Consider the following 19706-nt stretch of genomic DNA (forward strand, 5'->3'; position numbering starts at 1 on the left):
CGCCACTTGTGTTCAGAGAGAAGCAAACAACAGAATTCCATTAACTTCTTACTGAGCCAAAGAGCCTGAAAGTTAGCCTTGCTGCTGCCTTTGGCCACTTTCATTTGACATCTACCTGTTACCTTTCCTTTTTTCCTTTCTGTTGTTTCCTGTTATATCAGTGATTGCCAACCTGTTTTTCTAGAATTGTTGTTTAAAAAAATAAATAACTGTTGGGGCTAGAGAAATGATTCAGTGATTAAGAACAGTGGATGCTCTTCCCGAAGACTGGGGTTCAATTCCCAGCACTCAAGTGGTGGCACACAGATCATGTGTACCTCCAGTTCCAGAGGATGTAACACCCTATTCTTCTACCACCACAGCACAGACATACATGCAGTCAAACACCCATACACATGAAGTGAATATAAATAAAACCTAAAAGGAAGACTGTTGAAGGTTTGTTTGTTTTCAAGGCAGGGATTCTCTGTGTAGTTTTGGTGCCTTTCCTGGAATTCACTCTGTAGACCAGGCTGGCCTCAAACTCAAAGAGATCCTCCTGTCTCTGCCTCCTGAGTGCTGGGATTAAAGGCATGTGCTACCATTCCCCTCTTGTCTAAGATCTCTCTCTCTCTCTTTTTTTTTTTTTTTTTAAGATTTACTTATTATGTATACAGTATTCTGCCTGTACGACAAAAGAGGCCACCAGATGTCATTATAGATGGTTGTTAGCCATTGCTGGGAATTGAACTCAGGACCTTTGGAAGAGCAGCCATTGCTCTTAACTTCTGAACCATCTCTCTAGCCCCTAAGATTTTTTTTTTTTTTTTGGTTTTTCGAGACAGGGTTTCTCTGTGTAGCTTTTGTGTCTTTCCTGGAACTCACTTGGTAGCCCAGGCTTGCCTCGAACTCACAGAGATCCGCCTGCCTCTGCCTCCTGAGTGTAGGATTAAAGGCGTGCGCCACCACTGCCTGGCATTTTTTTTTTTTTTTTTTTTTTTGGCTAAGATTTCTTAATTTCTGTCTACAATGTGAAAAAAATTCCACCTGTAATCCACCTTTCTCAGTTGTAGATATGTGTTGGTTTACTCTGCCTTATCAGATATTTCTTCGAGAATTTTCCTTTACCTGTTGTAGCCCACTTGCCTTAGTACCAATCAACCAATCCCCACATACCAGGAATAGGCTAGGACTGAATCAGTCCAACCAGCATGCTCCACACATAGTCCCACTTTGTCCTACACTGTTACTGCCTTAGAATTAGACAGTAGATGACAGATTGTCCAGGTGAAGTGACTTCAGGGCTCAGATTTGGGGACAGATGTGATGTTTCTCTATGTGTCCTGGTTACAGTGGCAGTGTCATCTAATTCCAGAGGTGAACTAGTGTCAGGATTAAGGATGAACTCAACGTTACAGAGGATAAAAGATGACATTTTTGGTTTTTTGAGACAGGGTTTCCCTGTGTAGCTTTGTACCTTTCCTGGATCTCACTCTGTAGACCAGGCTGGCCTCGAACTCACAAAGATCCACCTGCCTCTGCCTCCCAAGTGCTGGGATTAAAGGCTTGTGCCACCGGTTGTGCCACATTTTTATCAGATGGATCCAGATGACCTTGCTAAACAGCAGGACCATCCTGTTGGCTTGTTTTTTAAATTAATTTATTTTTATTTTATGGACATTAGTGTTTTATTTTTTGCATGCATGTCTGTGTAAGGATGTTGCATTCCCTGGAACTGAAACTACAACAGTTGTGGGCTGCCATGTTGGTGCTGGGAATTGAACCCTGATTCTGTGGAAGAGTAATTGGTGCACTTAACCATTGAGCCATCTCTCCATCCCCATTCATCATCATCCATCCTCTTTTTAAGCTTGCCCTACCTATTGCTTTGCCTCTTAAGTGAACTATCAACACTCTGTTCCTATCTAAGCTCATTAGAGCTGAGTTCTCTCAGGTTGTCCTGGGAGACTGGTATATCAAGTGATAAGTAGTCATTTTTATTAAGATGCATAGATTAAAATAACAAAAGTTAAACATTTGTTCAATAACTGTAATACTTGTTACCTTTTATTATCTACTACATTGCAAAGTAGTTAAAAATCATTGTCACTCAAAATGTTTCAGAGATTAGAAGAAGGCACTTGGCTGTGCAGAAGCAACATGTTGCTAGAAGCAAGCTTGCTCTAAATGGCTGGTGCTTTCTTTGGTAAAGTGTCCTTTAGCTCTGCCACTGCAGAGAAAGCCTTGGAGTCAAAGGATTTTAGTCAGAGTCTCCTACCATATAGAGCCTTTCCTCAGAAGCAAACACAAACCCCTCTGTTATGGAATATTCCTTATAACTATGTAACTATGTGTTTGTTACATTTGTTTATGTTGCAGAGTATTACTTTAACTATGTAAAGGTGTGTTACCTTTGTTTAAAGATGTGTTGCATTGCCTGCCTAAGGCACCTGATTGGTCTAATAAAAATTTGAATGGCTAATAGCTAGGTAGAGGAGGGATAGGTGGGGCTGGTAGGCAGAGAGAATAAGTAGGAGGGAGGAAATCTCTAGGCTTGAAAGAGAAGAGAAGGAGGGAGAAAGAAAGGGGGGTGCCTGGGGACAGCCAGCCAGCCACAGAGTAGGACATACAGAATGAAAGAAAGGGGAAAACCCCAGAGACAAAACGTAGATGAAGAGAAACAGGTTAAATTAAGTTGTAAGAGCTAGCGGGACAAGCATAAGCTAAGGCCAAGCATTCATAAATAATAAAAAGTCTCCATGTCATGATTGGGCGCTGGTGGGTGACCCAAAAGAAAGCCTGATACACCCCTCTCCAAACACTCAGAGCAGTTTGGTGTTTGTCTCTATCACCTTGCCTCTTAACTCACTCACACTCTCCCCTGATGAATGTTTTCCCATTAAAGACACTTACCTTCAAGACAGCCTAATTCACCTCAGGATGCAGAAAAATATGTCACCTCTCCAAAGACTCCTGGTAGGAAAGGGAGAGCTATGCTGTGGATCAAACATGTCTGCAAAGTCCCAGGCCTTTTGATGACACCAACTCTCAACAAGAGTGTTGAAAGATGCTGTGTGCCCTCTGAGTTAGATTTGAAAGGGATGCTGCTCTTGCTGTTGCCCTGGGAACTCATTCCAGGAGCCTCCTGCTGCCATGTGAGAGGTTTGTTATGCTGGGACCACCATGTGGAGAAAATATGAGACAGCTAGAGCGGTCCAGAAGCTTCAGCTCTCTTGCTTCCAATTGCATGGCTCTTCCCAGCCCCCTAGCTGTGTTCTGAGTACAACTGCAGGAAGATCCCTCAGTGAATACTGCTTGACTGACCCAGCCCAACTCAGCTTTGTGTGACACCCCATACGGTATGGCGACACTGAGTTTGGAGTGGTTCACTAGTTGATGATAACTGCCATTGGCACACAATTTATGGATATTCTTTGTCCTTGTGGAACTTAGAATCTAGTGGGGAAAGTTACTAGACCTCTTGCTGGCTCTTAAAATCTGCCATTTGGTCATTAGCACTGTATTGTGAATAAACTACTCTTCTCCTGGGACATTGAAATGTCATATTTTAATTAGTTAATTCATTAATTAGTTTATTAATGGTATTTGGAGACAGTGTTTCACTATGTAGTCCTGGATGACCTGGAACTTGCTATGCAGACCAGGCTAGTCCCAGACTTGTAGCAGTCTCCTGCCTCTGCCTCATAAGTGCTGGTACCATAGACATGTACTACCATGGCTGGTTTAGATGTATTCTAATTAATATTTGGATCAGTCAGTCGTGGCTTCTTATTGATATATTTGTCATTCTAAATGATGATACATAGGACTTAAAGAACTATTTGTGTGTGTGTGTGTGTCTGTGTGTGTGTGTGTGTGTGTGTGTGTGTGTCTGTGTCTGTGTGTGTGTCTGTGTCTGTGTCTAGCTACATTCTTAGTCAGCCTTTTTGGAAAAATTAAACTTTTTTATTTTAAGATTGTTAGTAGGCTGGTGAGATGGCTCATTGGGTAAAGGCGCTTGCATTTCAAGTCTGAGGACCTGAGTTCAATACCTGGAACCCTGTAAAGGTGGAAGGAGAGAACTGACTCCACAAAGTTGTCTTCTGACCTCTACACAAGCACCATGGTGTTTGTGCAACCCTCTAACCCACACACCTGTCACATGCTAATAATAATAAACACAATGAACTTTGAAAAGATTAACAATATTCATAGTTATATAATATAGTCATCTGCACTATTTACTTACCTATGCCAAATCATCATACAAACATATAATCAACTATTATCAGAATATCAACAGTTCTACAATCCACATACCTTTCTGTCACTGTGAGGACTCTTCTTGTCACATATTAGATTAGTGGTTCTCAACCTGTGAGTCACGACCCCGTTAGGGTGGAATGACCCTTTCACAAGGGTCACCTAAGACCATGGGTGCAGCTGGAGAGTTTCTCTCCAGCTCCCACCAAGCCCCAGCAGTCCCGCAGCCCACTTATAAAATAAACACACAGACTCTTATATTATTTAAACTGTTTGGCCTAATGGCTCAGTCTTCTAGCTATCTAGTTCTTACATCTTAAATTAACCCATTTCTATAAATCTATACCTTACCACATGGTTTGTGGCTTACTGGTATATTTACATGTTGCTTGTCATGGTTGCGGCGGCTGGCAGCATCTTCTGACTCAGCCTTCCTATTCCCAGAATTCTCTTCTCTGCTTGTCCCGCCTATACTTCCTGCCTGGCTACTGGCAAATCAGCATTTTATTTATTAATCAATCAGAACAACACAGTCACAGCATAGAGAACATCCCACAGCACTTCCTCTTTTCTTTTTTTCAAAAGGAAGGTTTTAACTTTCACATAATAAAATTATATATAACAAAACAGTTATCAAGCAAGAATTACAGTTACCATATCTAGTCTATTTATAATATCTAGTCTATTTGTATTTGACAAAATTAAAGAAGATATCCTGTCTATCCTATATATGTGAGTCTAAAGTTTCATATCTAACTTATCTTTCATCATAACTAAGAAAATTATAACTATCTAGTCTTCAACTATAACTATCTAATCTTCAACTCCCTCAGAGACCCAAGAAGGAAATAATACCTAACAAAAATAAAAACAGAAGTGCGTGCAAGCAGCTTAAAAAAAAAATACAAGTTGACAGAAACAGCCAGCTGCCTGGACAGTCGCCCAAGATTTCTCTGCAGTGTCTGAAACTAACTGGGAATCTCCAAAACAAATAAAAAAGAAGAAAGCAGAGAGAAGTGACTGAGAGACTCTAGACCTGTGGGCTGAAGACAGACGCCCCAACTTTACAAAGGAACATCAGGTGACTTTCCAGGCTGCCAGCTGTCTCTGTCTACCCTCGCAAGACTCCCAAAAGTTGCTTGCGTCCTTCTCCTATTTCTCAGGTAATATTATATCCTCCTGGGGTCTTTGATGTAGTTGAAGACTTATAGTTATAATTTCCTTAGTTATGATAAAAGATAAGTTAGATATGAAACCTTAGACTCACAAATATAGGATAGATAGGATGTCTTCTTTAATTTTGCCAAATACAAATGGACTAGATATTATAAATAGACTAGATGTTGTAACTATAATTCTCACTTGATAATTGTTTTGTTATATGTAATTTTACTATGTGAAAGTTAAAACCTTCCTTTTGAAAAAAAAAAGAAAAGGGGAAGTGCTGTGGTTATTTCTCTGTATAAATAAAATGCTGATTTGCCAGTAGCCAGGCAGGAAGTATAGGCGGGACAAGCAGAGAAGAGAATTCTGGGAAGTGGAAGGCTGAGGCAGAGAGATGCTGCCAGCTGCTGACATGAAAAACAAGATGTAAGATACCAGTAAGACACGAGCCATGTGGCAACTTATAGATTAATAGAAATGGGTTAATTTAAGATATAAGAACAGTTAGCAAGAAGCCTGCCATGGCCATACAGTTTATAAGAAATATTAAGTCTCTGTGTGTTTACTTGGTTGGGTCTGAGTAGCTGCGGGACTGGTGGGTGAGAGAGATTTGTCATGACTGTGGGCCAGGCAGGACTGGAGCCACCCCAGCTACACATGGGAAGCCACAGATATTGACATTATGATTCAACAACAGTAGGAAAATTATGAAGTAGTAATGAAAATAATTTTATGGTTGGAGGTCACTACAACATGAGAAACTGTATTAAAGGGTCGCAGTGTTAGGGAGGCTGAGAACCATTGTATTAGAAACACTCTCCCTTCAGCTATCCTTATACAGTCCTCAACAACTGAGCTGTTTTTCCTTTCTAGAAGTCTGTCAGCTCCAGGAGGTTATTTAAATGGATCCTGTAGTATTTTTAATTTACCTGCCTTCCTCCTTCCTTCTTCCTCTCCTTCCCTCTTGTGTGTGTGTGTGTGTGTGTGTGTGTGTGTGTGTGTGTGTGTGTGTTTTGTTTTGTTTTTTGTTTTTGTTTTTCAAGACAGGGTTTCTCTGTATAACAGTCTTGGTTGTCCTGGAACTTGATTTGTAGACCAGGCTAGTCTTGAACTCACAGAGATCCATCTGCCTCTGCCTCTGCCTCCCAAGTGCTAGGATTAAAGGTGTATGCTACTACCGCTTGGCTGTTGTTTTTTGAGACAAGGTCTCACTAAGTAATCCAAGCTAATCTCCGACTCAACTCACTGCTGTGGAGTATCGTTCTGTATGCTGCGAATATATGTTGCTCTAATTGGTTGATAAATAAAGCTGTTTGGCCAATGGTGAGGCAGAATAAGGTTAGGTGGGACATTCCGACTAGAGAGAGGAAGGAGAAAGGCAGAGCTGAGAGATGCTATTAGCTGCTGCCAGAAGAAGCAAGATGTAAAGTACCAGTAAGCCACAAGCCACGTGGCAAAGTACAGATTTATAGAAATGGGTTAATTTAAGATGTAAGAGCTAGCTAGAGAGAATCCTGAGCCATTGGGCCATATAGTTTAAAAATATGAGCCTCTGTATGTTTATTAGAGTCTGAGTGGCTATGGGCCAGGGCAGGACTGGAAAAAAACAATCAACTACAACTCACCATGTAGCCCATGCTGGTATCATACACTTGATTTTCCTGCTCAGACTTCCTAGTCCTGAGAACAACCCACCATACCCAGCTTGATATTATGTTTTTGTTTTGTTTTGTTTTTCATTCAATATAATTCCCTAGAGATAAATACAAGTTGTATGCAACAATATTTCATTTTTTTTTTTTTTACTGCTGAGTAGTAGTACTCATGTATTAATTTATTTGGCCATTCATCCTTTAATAGGCATGGATTGTTCCAGCTGTCATCTATTATGAATAAAGCTGTTATGGGCATTTTGTGTTTAGGTTTTCCTATGAACTCCAGTCCTCATTTCTCTGGGATAAACATCCACAAGTATAATTGCTGGGTTCTATGGTATTTGCATGTTTAGTTAGTTTATTTATTTTTAAGGAACTCTCAAGCTGTGTTTTCAGAGAAGTAATATCATTTCATATCCCCAGGAGTGATATATGAGTGATCTAATTCTCTGCATGTTATCTGATTTTGAATAATACTTTAAACACAGCTTTCCAGATTAGACTTCCCTCCATGGATTCTTTGGTCAACAAGATTTAGGCCTCTAAACCTGGGTAGATTCCCAGGGGTAGGATGGAGCATGGAAAAATGAAAAGGAGATGAAGATCTAATTTTGACGCTCAGCAATTGCTGTCTTATTTTGGGTCACTGACACCTTGTTTTAACTGGTTTCTATGGTAATTGTATTAGTAATCTCTTTCCCTTCAGGTAATCTTTCCAAAGCTCACTGAAAAGCTAGAAGAGTAAGAAGCAATAGATTAGTTGTGAGCACAGAAGCTGGTTCAGGAAGACCTTGGAAATCATTGAAAGGTAACAGGGTTTGAGACAGAGGTAAGTAGTCAAATCTATTTTTACCAAGCAGCTGGTTTTCAGGGCAGATGCCCTAGGTAAGGGTGACTCCTTTAATGAAGCCTCGTAGTTTAATATCTCCTGATATATACAGAGTGTCTATTTTCTCTTAGGCACACATGACTCCTGCTGCAGCCATTGACACAGACATGACACACACAAGGAAGACAAGAGTTAATGTTTTAATAGTATGTCTCAATTCTAAGATGTGTAGATCTTTACTAGACTGCTGCATAGATGAAAAGACCTTCTAAGAGTTAAATTCTAAGTGCTAAAGTGATTTCATTTCTTCTACTGTTTCATGTTAATAATAATTACTAAAATGTGGATACTAGCTCAAAATGGCTTTTTCAGGGTAGAAATCCTGTTTTATATACTTTCCTTTTAGCATGAGTTGCTACTGCCTTTATACTACATTGTCTTCTTATAGTCAAAACTCTTCATCAAATTGATTATCTTCACCAATAATACCAGCAGCCTTCATCCATTTCAAGGTGACTGTCAAAGTAGAAACAGCAAACTAATCTTGAGAGTTTCTAGTTTGTCAGAACATGCTATATGTATGCCCTGCCCCCTTCCTGCCCTTTGCTTTCCTTTCTTCCTTATGGAGCAAGCTCTTCCTCTGTAATACAGGTTTGACTTCAAATCTCAGTTCTCTTGGGTTAACCTCCAGTGCTGGTGTGACCTTATGTGCTACTGTGCCCAATTTTGCAAGGCAGTTAAAGTCCCAGGCTGGCCTCAAACATGGCCATTCTCCTGACTTAGCCTTCCAGGAGCTGGTATGATGAGCACACAGCACCATGTTCAGATGCAAAGCAGCTTTGCTTAACAATTGCTCTTACAAAACTCTTCGTAGAGGTTCAGGTTCATGGTCTCACTAGCATTTAGGCTCACTATTTTACAGGACCAAAGGGACAGCCATTGATTAGCAGTATAAGTAATACAGTAATGGCTCTTGCAAAAACTTTCAGCTAGGATTTCTCAAAGGAAACATTTCCTTTACATTAATATATTATCTTGTTAAGAATTTCCAAGGCGCCGGGCAGTGGTGGCGCATGCCTTTAATCCCAGTAAAGGCAGGTCTCTGTGAGGTCAAGACCAGCCTGGTCTACATAGTTCTAGGACAGCCAGAACTACACAGTGAGACCCTGTCTCAAAAAGAAAACAAATAAACACACAAAAAATTAATTTCCAGGCTGGGTGTGATAATGCCTTGAACTCCAGCACTTGGGAGGTAGAGACAGGTGGCTCTTTGTGAACTGGAGGCCAGTCTCTTCTGCATAGGGGGTTCAAGGCCAGTCAGGACTACATGATGAGACCCTGTCTCAAAACAAACAAGCAATCTGTACACTGATGTGCATAAAGTAAGGTATATCAATATAGGATGTGTACTATAATCTCTCCTCCTTAACACGAACATGGGAGGAACTTGTATCTCTGTAAAAGGTTCCTGTGTGCTACTGTTTGAGACAAGAACTGCCAATTTACCCCCAGATGAGACCTTGAGAACTTAATTGGTGTCATTATCTACTACATCATCATCAAGTCACTCTTCCTCAGAGTGCAGATGTGGGCATTCTGGATCGTTCTGATTATTCCAAGCACACTGGTCCCCGGAACAAGAGAGGAAAAACCTCTTGTCTCTTAACTAAACACGAACCTTTACAGACTACTTTCCAACTTACTAAGTTTTTACAAATCTTATCTTGTTTATTCTTCTTCTAACAGATCTGTGAAGCAGGGATTCTATATTCGTCTTATTTTGTAGCCTAGGACCCTAGGCCAAAAAGACTAGATGGATTGCCCGTAATCACAAACAGTGCAAAAGTCAGAGCAGCAGCCTAGATGTCACAACTCTGATTTCAGTGCCTTTTCTTACAAAGCTTGGTGACAAAAGGGAAGCCTTACTTCTAAGGAGGAGCCTGTAAAATATACCTTGTATATTCTCCAAATCAACAGGCTACTTTTACATTATCATAAGTAGATTCAGCATATGGTATTTGGATTAGTACCCAATTGCATTACCTCACCTTTTCTGAAAAAGGAAAATTTTGTTTCTATCTTCAGATAATTTCACAATCAGAGGATTTAAATAATTTTGTTTTGTTTTGTTTTTTGTTTTTCAAGACAGGGATTCTGTGTAGCTTTGGAGCCGGTCCTGGATCTCGCTCTGTAGCCCAGGCTGGCCTCAAACTCACAGAGATCCACCTGGCTCTGCCTCCTGAGTGCTGGGATTAAGGCGTGTGCCACCAGTGCCTGGTTTTGGATAAATCTATTTTTAAAATATTAGCCAGCTAGTGTGTGCTCCTGGAATCCCTGCCCTGGGGAGGCTGAGGCAGGAGGATCTGAAGTTCCAGGCCAGTTTAGATCACACAGCAGCTGAAGCAACAATAGCAACCTGACTGGTCACATTGCCTGTCACCCGAGCCAGACCTTCCCAGGACTTCAGCTGGTCCCATGGTCTTTAAAAAGTTATGCCAGGCGGTAGTGGCGCACACCTTTAATCCTAGCACTCAGGAGGCAGAGGCAGGCAGATCTCTGTGAGTTCAGGGCCAGCCTGGGCTACAGAGTGAGTTCTAGGAAAGGCACCAAAGCTACACAGAGAAACCCTGTCTCAAAAAACCAAAATAAATAAATAAACAGAAGTTTTATTGGTTTATTCATTTCCAGAGACCAGCTTTTGGGAGATGGTTCTCTCCTACTCTGTTGGTACCTAGGGATCCAGCTCAGGTCATTAGGCTTGGTGGCAGACGTCTCTACCAGCTGAGCCATCTTTCCAGCTCTATTCCCATATCTTGTAACTCAATGTGAACCCTGAGTCTATCTGAATCCATTTCTCCTACTTTCTTCCCTAACTGGATTTCCTTTCAGTGTAAACAATTCACTGCCTACCCTATGTTGGATGAGTTCCTACAATATTGGCAGGCCATGCACTAGACTTGCGAGCAATTTCTATGTCCTGTGACTCCTTTGATAGCCTGGCTAACTGAGCACAGCAATGGATTTCTGAATCCCTGGATGAATGTCTGCCCTTAGCCCATCTGACCATGGAGTTAGCAAACATGTGTGACTATGAATCATTGCATGTGCAGGGACTGTATAGGGGTATTTCATTTCATTGTTTTTCCCAAATGATTTCCAACTACACCCAATTTTATTAGTCTCTGTGTCTTTGTATTTTTTTCTTTCTCAAAAAATGTTCAAAAGCAGAGGAGAAATGAGTGAACCAAAGGAGAAGAATGAACTCTGTAACTATTAAATGACCCTTCAAAGAAGAAGTGTGTGTTTCAGTTTGGATTTCTTACCTTGTCTTATTAATTTTTAAAATCTCATCTGGCGTTTAAATTTTAAACGCAAACTTGTTACTTCTTACTTTGTGCGCTATACTACACATCCCATAATAAACACTGGCTATGACCCTAATTTAGGTTTGATTTAAAATAGAACTACTCAGGAATCTGACCAAGGCAGAGAAATGCACCAACACTCACAAGGCACATTCTTTTCTCAGGCCTCCTCAGTCTCTTGCCCTAGGCAGTAAACTGTACCGTAAAATAACCAGTTTAATATTTGCTGTTTTCTTTCGGTCTGCTGAGAAAAGCTCTATTTTTGGCAAAGTGACAGAAAATTTACAAATGGAACCCAGCATATCACATATACATGTGAGGAATGTGTGTGGTACATAATATCTGTGCCATCTACGGCCCCCTCTTACTTCTTTCCACTTGTTATACACAGACAAGGGATTAGGGAATGTTTAAAACTGGGTGAGTGGATAGCCCCAAGAAAAGCAAGCGGTGATTCTTGAGCCTCTGTTGCCCCGGAAAATACAAAGTTGCCTGACAACCAGCTCAAAGCACCTTCTATTATTTTTAAGGGAAAAGAAGATTGTTTTTAAAGCATGAAAATTCACTGTTTGAACTTGTGTTCAACTAATTCTTTACATATTAATAAGAGGCTTTTTTAAAAAAAATTAACTTCTTTATTGACTCTTTGGGAGTTTCACATTATGCACCCCAATTCTGCTCACCTCCTGGTCTCCCCATATCCTCCCTTCATGCTATGCCCCCCACATAAGGAAACAAAACAAAGTAAGCAAGAAAACAAAAACAACCCCCCCCCAACCAAAACAACAACAACAGAAAAATCTCCCTGCTTTTCCATCTTTCTGGCCTCTCCAACAGCTCTTCATGTGTCCTGGTGGCATTGGAGGCTTTGGTGTGCCATATAATATACCTTTGTCCCATCAGCTTTACAGGCAAATGCTCATTGCAATGAGTCTGGCCTCTGGTTTCTGGTACACCATCATCACTGGATCCTCACCAGAACTCCTCTGGGGTATCCTGTGGCCTTCCAGAATCTGGGAGATCTTGTGGGTATCTTTCCACAAGTCCTTTCACAAACTCCAGCAGGTCCTAAAGGGAGTCAATGCTAGGATGGGTCACCCCAAGGCTTAATAACTTGTAGTTCGGATTATATAAACACTACAAGAAGAAGGGGAAACAGGGCCCTTCTGTGTACGGATTTCGGATTGCTAGCTCTCTGCCTGGGTAGAATGCTAAGCACCCCGAGCTAGGCAATGGTGAGATTACTTGGTCAGTGTCCTTGACTTCTGAAACTATAAAACCAAACCCTTTTCAACCCGAGATAAAGATGATGCAAGAAATCAGCGTATCTACTTTCTGTGATTTTCTCCTTACTACTAAAGTCAAGTTTGAGGGTAGAGAGTAAGACATTTGACGGTCTTCCTAGTTCTTTAAGCAATTTCATTCAAGTTTGGAAAGATAGCTTAGGACAGTCCAAGAAGAATGCGCAAAAAAATTATGGATTTCCTCCATCACCTACTCATTTTGCCCACTGCAGACAAGCCTGAGCAGGAAGCTGTACCTACCTGTTTATTTCTTCAGGAGTTCCTCACACCTCTTAAGATTCCAGACTGGCCTGACCTGTGAGTTTTTGTCTTTTGTTTGGTTCATTGCCTTATTGTTGTTGTCTTTGTTATCTGTGCTTGAAAGATTGGTGACTTTTACACCCTGTATTTCAAGAGAAGTTAATCAAACATCACCCTGTTTTTCGACAACCAGGCACTTGAGAGAGGGGAGGGCTGTCCATAACTTCCCTGGCTTCCCCAGTTTATGCTCTTACTTGCTTTGAATATTCATGTCCTGCTTTGCTTGAGGGAAGTCTGAGAAACTTTTGCTGCTTAATATAAATACAGTGATAATCAGGTCTTTGAATGTATGAGTGAGAAATACCCAGCACATTTCTGTCATCTTTTATTTTATTGAGCGGCCTTTGCTTCCTGTCGCTTTTCACAGGAACTTTAAATACGAACACCAATCCGGCTGCTATCTTTATATTGGGAAGCTCTTCGTGAGGCTGAAGTTTTTACAAGGAAACTTTTTAAAAACACAGTTGTCTTTAAAGGCGGGTTTGCCACAGCAAAGGTTAGGGGTTGCCAATAAACCCATTTATAGCAACTTCTGTATTCTTCCCTCTATGCACAAGGACGGCCTGGTGCCCAATTCCTTTTGGAATTTCTACTTGAACCTCCTGCAAAGAAAGGGGGTCCAAAGGGCTTTAGGAATAGAGTGGGCTGAGCCTTCTACATGTAAATGGGCTGTCTGGATTGCTGGGAGGTTCTGGAGGACCCAGGTCTCCCAGATCCCTAGGCCATTCTTGGACTTCTGTCTGTTGGGAATAACAAAACATTTTGGGAACTAGGGAGTTTAATTTACATAATAATAGCATCTTTGTCTGTTCTCCCTCCAAGACGACTCCTCCTGACAAGGAAGCTATACGCGGCTGGCCAGTGGACTTAGCCTAGACCGCATCCCCACCACAGACTTCGAGGAGGCGCTGGACCCCCGATCCTGGACAGTCACTGATCCCCGAGCACCCCCCCCCCCCAATTCACTTTTGCGAAAGAAAATGGTGCAGTGAGCCAGACGCGCTGTCCATCTCTCTTAGCTCATTTTGGAACCTGAAAAAAAAAATGTGTTTGTTTGTGTATAGTTAAGCGAGGGGAAGAAAAACCAACAAAGCCACCCTAAGGAATCCGCGGAAACTCCAGCTTGGCTAATTGCTCTCATATGTCCTCCTCCAATGCTTTTAGAGAGCAGTGTAGACCGAAGGCCGGGCCACTTTACTGATCTTAAAGCGGCTGCGGGGGGGTAAAAAAGCGGGGTGGGGGGCGACTAATCACACTCCTGGTCCTGTCCTACAGGCGTCCAGGCGGAGGGAGCCCCAAGGGAGCCGCCTTCTCAAAGGAAGCTTGGCTTCCCGCAGGGAACGGGCTAGGAGAGGAGGAGCGGAGGCGCCGGGCAGAAAGTTCGCGTGCCGCGCCCCAGCGGGTCCCGGAGTCCCCGGCAGCTTCCAGTCGGGAGGGGCGCGGGAGGCGTAGCCCCAGCGGGCGCGCACAGGGAAGGTGCCTTCCGGAACACGCGCAAGGGCGGGGACTCGCGCTGCCAATGAGGTCCCGGTGTGGGCCGAGCGAGGCGGGGGGACGGGCCCGAGCGCTGCCTCCGCGGTGGCAGCTGCGGGAGCCCGGCTCGGGAGCCGCAGGAGCCGCCGCAGCCGCCCAGCGCCCAGCCCGCCGCGCCCCGAGGTCCGGCCCCCGGGGTGGGAACGGCATCGAGAGCTGGAAACTTTCCTGGCAGGTAACTCCAGCTGTCCGGGCGCCTGCTGCGGGCCTCCGGGCGTCCGCAGCCGGCTCAGTTGCCCGAGATGGCTGGGGAGGAAGGGTCCCGGGTTGCAGCCCGGGAAACGAGAGCGAGGCTGGTGGGAAAGTTTCGGGACGTCCCCCTCCTCCTCGGCCCGGCACAGCGGGAGCTTTCCGGGAAGAGGCGCGGGCGGGCTTGCCCGGTGCTCCCGGCCTCGGGCTAGGCGCAGCCCGGGAGTCGGTGCAGGCCGTTTCCTGCGCGCCGGGAGGAACGGGTTGCAGCAGAGCCGGGCCGGGGTGGGGGACACCGGGATCACGCGGCTCACAAGACTTTCCCAGCCTCCTCCGTCCCTTGGCTAGACAGGGCCTGGGCTGCGCAGGGCACCTGGGGTGGGGGTGGGGGAGACATGCGGGAGGGGCGCATGGCACCGCGGGGTCTCGAATGTCGCGCTGCGCGGGTCGCGAAGTTGCCAAGCGAACTTCAGCTGGGAAAATCGTCTCGCCCGCCGTGGGCTTGAGAGTGTCTGCTTCGCTCCTGCAGGCTTGCGACTCGCATATGCACGCGAATTTCTTTCCTTGGTGGTGGCGGCGGTGGGGTGATGGCTTGAGATTAGACCTTGAAGATTTTTCTTTTAGTGCCAGCTAAAGTGGAGGGTCGTGTCAAGTTTGCGAGTCCCCTTGCCCTTGGGCGATGAGTGATTACTTTTGGAAGCTTTATGAGGATTCAGGTTCTTCCTGGAGGACTTTAGGGTGTCTGTGTGGGCCCCCCGGGCTCGGCGCGGTTTTTTCCGGAACGGCTGGCGGGGAAGGAAACCCTGGGCATTGTGTAGCGTGTTTGCAGACAGCAAGATCTCTGGACTGGCGTTCCCAAAACTTACTTATTGTGTAAAGGCCCCGGGAGGAAATTCGGCCGTGGCCAGGTAGAAACGCGGCGCCGCGGCCGAGGGCGGAGGACGCCGGGCTGTGACACTCTTCTGCAGGCTGCCTAGGCTCCTGCTTGGGAGCCCCGGATCCCTGTGCCTGGAGTAGTGGGACTCGTCTCAGTATTACAGTTTACTGCGGAGTGAACTCAGGGAGGTGAGGAGGGCACCTTCATCTTGAACTTGACCCCAGACGTAGCGTCCTGGCGGGTTAAAAGGTAAAGGCAAGCTGAGTCTTAACCTGGAAACCAGGAGCTCAGACGCTGCTGGCTCCTGTTTTCAAAATCTTTTAGGAAAGGGCTCAGGGCGGCCGAAGGTCGCGAACTCTGGAAATGCCAGACTCATCAGACTGTCCAAGTTAGTGTGCTGGGGGACGGAAGGAGAAACCTGGTTGGCTGGCCCGGGGAGTTGATTTTTCTTTGTGGTGAAAAAGAAGGGAGCCTGCGCCTCTGCTTTCACTAGGTCCGCTACTCCCCTTCACCCCACTCCCCCCTTCCTGGGTCGTCCTTATCCTGCCAAGCTGGCACTCCTGGGATGGGGGAGGGAGCAAGAGAAGAAAGCAGTTGTGAAGTTTCTCCGGGCAGCCCGGAGGTATTTCAGATCTGCTACTAGGAAGATTCCTGGATTTTAACAGCTGCTTCTTGATTGCTGGGAATGAAAGAATTTATGAGCGCCTGTGAGGTGCTCATTATGGTGGCGTTCTGAGTGTTTTGCTCATCTGGGCTACTTAAAGAGCTCACAGGGACTTCCTTACAATCTGCAAAGTTTGTGTCAGCCAGAATGCTTGTGGGTGTCAGTCAAAAAGCATCATAAATAGATCTTGGTGCTTTTACAAAGAGTATGCCTAGTAAAGAAAGTTTGCTGTCTGACATTACTGGAGTCCCCTTCCTAGAGATTTCTTCTTACCTGCCAAGTCGATGTGTCCTGGCTTCCCAACTACTGTGATTCAGCAAGGGATGGGAAATAGTGTCATTGATTTTGGTGGAGGCAGAGAAGTCCAGAAATAAATGTAAGGTCACTTCCATGTTCCTGGTGCCACAAACTTGCTGGAACTCGAAAGTATTGATTTTCCTGCTTTTTTGGTTCAACCACCAGAATGTCTAAATTATCATAATTCATGTTTGTTGTGGAGCTAAAACATAACTGATTCATAGTCAGTCAGCCCTTTTCTACTTCCCATAATGGCCAGAAGAACATTTTGTCTCTTTAACCACATAAAATTTATTTGATGCCATAGTGGGGTTTTGATGCTGGGTGATTGAGGGCACAATTTTAGAGACAATGGAATTACTTTGACTAAATCATCCATTTTTAGACAACTTCTTTTCTGGGTTGCTGATTAATTCTTTATCTCCCAGAGAACATTAAAAGCCCTGTTCCCTGGGCTAGTAAAGCTATAATCCATATTATAATGAGGCTTGCCAGAGTAGCGGGGAGGTAGTTGCGTCTATTTCGACCAGGCACTTAAAACTTAATAGTAAAGATTTTGTTTCTGTTAGGCTGAGAATTTCCTAGTTAGAAAAATGGGTTTATGTTCTTGTCCAACATACACGAGGCCTTGCTGGTGTGTATATGGGGTGTGGAGAACAAACTTTATTTTTATTATGGAACTTTTAGTTTACACACACATAACACATACATAAACACACACTGGGGAATTGTGTTAAGTCTCTAGAACTGTCTTTTTCTTAACTTTTTGTTTGTTTGTTTGTTTGTTTGCTATTTTGAGATGGGGTCTCACTATAGTCCTTGCTGCCCTGGAACTCACTGTGTAGACCAGGCTTCCCTCTAACTCAACAGAGATCTGCCTGCCTCTGCCTCCCGAGTGCTGGGATTAAAGGTGTGCACCACCAAGCTTGACTCTGAACTGTCTTTTAAATGCTTATTGTAGTTGTAAAACTACCTCTCCCCCAGCGTACGGAAGCATTCGCTCTCTAGGGCTCTTCAGCCTTTCTAGGTTTTTGTTTTCTTACCGATTATCCCCAGAATGGAATCACATTGTAACCTGTGAAGGGGAGTAGGGATCTAGTGAAAGCAGATGACTACAAGAGTTGGGGAATTTAGGAATTTTGGAGCCTATGTGTAATACCAGAACAGTGTAACAGCAATCATAAAGAGCTACAATACATATTTTATCCCCAAACCTCTCAGTTGAGTCAACCAGGGCCCCAGGAAGTCACATCGGTTTGCCAGATGTCACCTGTGATGGAGCTGTACTTGGCCCAGCAGGTCCTTGTTGCCCGTTCTCTCCCTCTATCTACCTTTATTCATGGAAGTCACCTGTGAATTCACTAAGGCCTGATAGACAGAACGTGCGGCAGTTTCTCACAGTGTTTCATTTATGGTTATTTTGGTTCGAGAACCCCAGGGCTTTATCTCCGCTCTGATATGAAGGATTAAAAACAGTTCTCTAATAATGATAACTGAATATTTCTCCCTAGGAGAGTTTCAGAAAGTCACATACCTCTCTCTGACTAATCATTTGTTTACTTTCAATTTCTTTTCTTTCTTTTTTTTTAAATCAAGTAGCCTTCAGTGATTTATATTCCAGATGTGTATCGGTGGTAGCATTCTTGAGGAGATTCCCTTCTCAGATCTACATCTTTTTAAAAACAGATGAACACACTCTTTGCCTTTCAGCCAGGCTCCTGTCAGACTAAGTATAAAGCCTGGCGGAATATCCCTTTCTCGGATTCCTGTGCCCTTCCTATGGAGTGCATAGATGGCTCTTGTAGCACTTCCCAGGCTTTGTTAGGTCTTTCCTTGTGGTTACATGGTGAGGTGGTAGGGGGGTGCGTGACCCATCTTCACTCTTGGTCTACTCTGTTCCTGCCTGCCTGTTTAGGACTGCTAAGTGTAGCTGGACCCTCAGTCTGGAAGCTGGTCAGGATTTACAGTGATACTGAGAATCAATTCTAGATTTTATGACATGCTAAACACATATACCACTGAACTACACCGTTTGTCTATGAACTTTAACAGGTTCAAAATGAAATCCTATGCTAGGATACCAGCTGGTTTTTGTTTTTTTGTTTTTCAAGACAGGGTTTCTCTGTGTTGTCCTGGATGTCCTGGATTTCACTCCGTAGACCAGGCTGGTCTCAAACTAAACAGAGGTCCACCTGCCTCTGCGTCCCGAGTGCTGGGATCAAAGGCGGGCGCCACCACCACCACCACTGCCCGGCAGATACCAGCTTTCTTACTTTACAGCTTTATTTCACTTAGTATTTGATCTGTGCACGTGCAAGCGTGGGTGCACGTGCCGTGTTGTGTGTGTGGAGTTCAGAAGACAACTTCTGGCATTAGTTCTCTCTTCCACTGTGGTTCTGGGCATTGAACTCAGGTTGTTGGTCTTGTACATCCAGCCCGTTGGCCCATTGAGACATCTCAGTGGCTCCATCTAAGCCCTTCTATGATCGAGCAACTTGTCCGTATAAAGCATTTATTTATTGGTGGTTTGTGACAGAAGGTCCTGACTGAGTAGCCCAGTCTGGCTTCAAACTTGTGCTCTCCCTGCTCCAGGCTTCTGTGTGCTGAGATTACAGGTATGCGACTTAGCTCGTGGCTTCGTATTCAGCTTTTAAAACTTAACTTTTGGAGGAATATCTTTGCAAAATATTAAGAAACGGGGTTTAAGCCCATCTAAACAGATATGTCAGTGTCTGTTCACTGACTGGTAAATCCGAAACGGTTGCTCTTTCCTCGGGAAGTGAAAGCGGAAGGGAACGCTGCAAGGCAGTATTTCCTGGTAAAGCCGGAAGGCCGTCAGTGTACCAAAAGGGGACAGGAACACAAAGAGGATTTCCATGAAGAAGGCCCTTAGAAGCATTATCTGGGGGTTAGTGAAAGGAATTCTGGTTTTGTTTGCTGTCTTGCTGGTCAGTTGTCTCTGTAGAGTGACTATTGTCTTTAAGGGGCTTCTGTGAGTGTGGGTGATGGAGGAGAATGTTCTAGAAAGAAGTACCCCATAGAAAGAAATGTCAAAAGCAAGAAAATGTTGCAGAGACAGGACATAGACCATGGATTTCGGCATGGATTTTGCCATTGGCATGAGAGAATTTATTAGTCCCAAAGTCTCCCAGGCACTATTCATTGTAAGTAGATGTGAACTCACAATGCTCAGCCATTTAACTTAGAACCACGGTGACTCAGCACCTTCCTTTCCTCACTCAGCATGCCTAAGGCCACACACCTCAGAAGGGCGGAGAGAGTGGAAG

General features: G+C 44.1%; 1 protein-coding gene across 7 annotated transcripts in view; it reads left to right on the forward strand.

The window, feature by feature from the left end:
• Positions 1-14402: 14402 nt before the first annotated feature.
• Tanc1 (tetratricopeptide repeat, ankyrin repeat and coiled-coil containing 1) overlaps positions 14403-19706 on the forward strand; it is a 223472-nt gene continuing 218168 nt past the window's right edge. For all 7 annotated transcript variants that reach the window (XM_036184559.1, XM_036184555.1, XM_036184557.1 and 4 more), the window contains exon 1: positions 14403-14567. The gene's annotated coding sequence lies outside the window, so the exon portion shown is untranslated. The remainder of the gene's footprint in view (positions 14568-19706) is intronic.

This window comes from Onychomys torridus, chromosome 4 (assembly GCF_903995425.1).
Source record: "Onychomys torridus chromosome 4, mOncTor1.1, whole genome shotgun sequence".
Lineage (NCBI taxonomy): Eukaryota > Metazoa > Chordata > Mammalia > Rodentia > Cricetidae > Onychomys > Onychomys torridus.